This window comes from Populus nigra, chromosome 17 (assembly GCF_951802175.1).
Source record: "Populus nigra chromosome 17, ddPopNigr1.1, whole genome shotgun sequence".
NCBI lineage: Eukaryota > Viridiplantae > Streptophyta > Magnoliopsida > Malpighiales > Salicaceae > Populus > Populus nigra.
The window spans coordinates 2,386,833-2,389,661 of record NC_084868.1 but is presented as its reverse complement, the minus strand read 5'-3'; the positions used below and the strand labels follow the sequence as shown (position 1 = coordinate 2,389,661).

The 2,829-nt window shown below is 29.1% G+C and overlaps 1 long non-coding RNA gene across 1 annotated transcript; it reads left to right on the top strand.

The window, feature by feature from the left end:
- The first annotated feature begins 622 nt into the window (after positions 1-622).
- Positions 623-1,560, top strand: LOC133676876 (uncharacterized). Its single transcript, XR_009835678.1, has 2 exons — positions 623-917; positions 1,053-1,560. It is a non-coding gene; the product is annotated as an uncharacterized LOC133676876 (long non-coding RNA).
- The last annotated feature ends 1,269 nt before the right edge of the window (positions 1,561-2,829 follow it).

The window sequence follows — 2,829 nt, the reverse complement described above, 5'->3', positions numbered from 1 at the left end:
TGTAATGTTATAAAATATAAAAATAACGTTACTTTAATAGTTAACAAGGTAGAATATTTTTACCAGCACGCTAATTGTTTTCGTATATATATATATATATATATATACACACGGGAAATCATTTAGGCCCACTCTAGTTAAAGAAGCCAATACTAACGCTATGTTTATTTTTATATTTTGAAAATATTTTTAAAAAAAATAAATTATTTTTTTTATCTTAAATTAGTATTTTTTTAGTATTTTTAAATCATTTTGATATGTTGATATTAAAAATAATTTTTTTAAAATAAAAAAAATTATTTTAATATATTTTCAAGTAATAAACATTTTAAAAAATAATCAACATTATATCTCTAAACAAGCCCTAAAAGCTTGGTAGTAGCTAATATTTATCACAAGCTGGCATCACCTCATTATACAAATCGAGAAGACAAATATTCTTCCATCTTACACACACTAACTTGACCTCCAACCTTGTTTTTATAAAAGAAAAGGAAAGGAAAAAAAAAATAGTGAAGGAGCTGGGTTTTGTTTTAGTAGAGTAGGTCATAGTTAAGAAATAGCGTCTTCATCAATGTACCTCTACTTTATGCTTTTATGTAGCTATGAAAATAATGTTTTTATTACAAGGTCTTCGTCAAATTTCCCTTAAATCGATCATATTATTTTATAATAAAGTCGTTCTACCTATCACTTTTATTTACCAACTTGTTCCCTTAATTTTTCACTATAAATACCTTGTTGCTTCAGACTATATTCATCACCATCGATTTGCCTCCCTTTCTTGATTACCTCAACCTCCTGACATCGCTAAGATACCATGGCTCGCTTCCAAGTGATCGCCGTGGCAATTTTTATAACTATCATGCTCCTCCTGTCCACTGGGATGTCCACCGCAGTACCGAAACCTATACAAGGTCTGTGACTGCGATGCACTGATTCGGGCGTTGTTTTTCTGCCAATAAAATTATTGAACAAGTTTTCTAAACAGAGATTCTTCTTTCTCCAGCATTTTATGTTGTTTTGATCAATATTATGGCATTTTGGTGCAGGAAGGAAGCTCTTCCAGTATAATTTTAACGCTGGTGCGTATCCGACGATGAACATCCCCGATACACTCGGTACACCCAGTGGACATCCTTAGTTAATTAGCAGATATAGCTGGTTAAGAAATAAGGTCTTCATCAATGGAGCTCTACTTTATGCTTTTATATTACTATGGAAATATTGTTTTTATTACAAGGAGAGAAACGAATGCAGTGGCAGACAGTTTAGCAAGGCAGGCTGTTCATCAAAACAGGGACTACGTCGCTTGTCTTGGATGGCTTTTTATTTTAGGAAAGCTCTGTTTTTCGATCTCTTCTCCTTCATAGTTTTCTGTAACCATCACCCTGTTGATAGAGAACTAATATAATCAAAACAATTTAGGAGCACGTTCTTTTATCTCGGTGCAGATTTAAGGTTTTTATTATACGGTATTAGAGTTTGAATGAGATGATAAGTTTGAGTGTTACTACTTGTACTTCGAGATGATAATATAAACATGTGATTGTTGATTTATCTGGGATATAAGGATATTATATATTTTTTTTATTTTAGAGAAACTTTTAAAATAGTCTCCTAACTATATAAGCAATTTCAATTTTTTCACGAAATAATTTCAATAGACACTTGTAATATTATAACTAACCTAATTTCAAGAAGTTTGTTTGAGATAAAATAACCCGAAATAAATTATAAAACTCAATTTAAAATCAGTCAAATATTAAAAGAAGGAATTAGAAAAAAATCAATAAAATTTATTATTGAAAGATGAAATTAAAAAAAAAATCAGGCCTAAAAAAGGCCAAGTGCTAATGGGTTTATTGTCTATTTGAGAGTGTGGTTGCAGTTTCTTTTCAACGTGTTTTTTACTTGGAAATGCATCAAAATGATTTTATTTTTAAAAAAAATTATTTTTGATATTAGCGCATCGAAATGATCTGAAAACACCAAAAAATATTAATTTGAAGTAAAGAAAAAAATTTAAAATTTTTTCAAAAACACTTTTAAAATGCAAACAAACAAGGTCTAGTTTTAATAAAAGAGCCAAGGCCTCCACTAATTTTTTTTTTTGTTGTGTTGTCTACTTATATTTTTTTCCCAGGAGAAGATGCCAGGTTGCTCATTCCTAGGCTTTTTTTTTTTAAGAAAAATTGGATGATAGGTCACCTATAGTGGTAGGTCACCTATCAACTACTAGGTCCTAACCTAAAATCTGGTCATTGTTGTGTGGTCAATAAATCAAGGCGAGAGAATTTTTGGCATTAAATTCTATTTTTCAAGTTATTTTCAGCTAAAAACACATTTAAAATATCATAAAAAACCGTAATAAAAAACCCACAAATCTTAAAATACCCCAAAATCACTAAAAAAATAATACAATAAAAAAACTCTAAACCGATCCCAATCTACCTTTTCATGCAATATAAACGTTCCAAACCACGACATCAAACTCCTTTCATCTAATTAAATTTTTAATATCAAGAATGACGAGTTTTAATGTCGAAAAGTGATCTAATCAACAAATTTCACTGTTTACTATTTTCAATGAGTTTCTGACTGCTCATTCTAACCTAAAAATAAAAAAAATAAAAAAAATAGACTTTGAGATCAATCTAAATGAGAATTCTCATGAATTTGAGATTAATTATGTCTTTTCTCATTGTTTTACACTCCCATCCTCTGTCCTTTAATTTAATATGTTAAGCATAATTTTATATATCTAATTAGACTATAAAAGGATTCAATTAATATATATATATTTTTAAAAGGTACTTCACTATTATC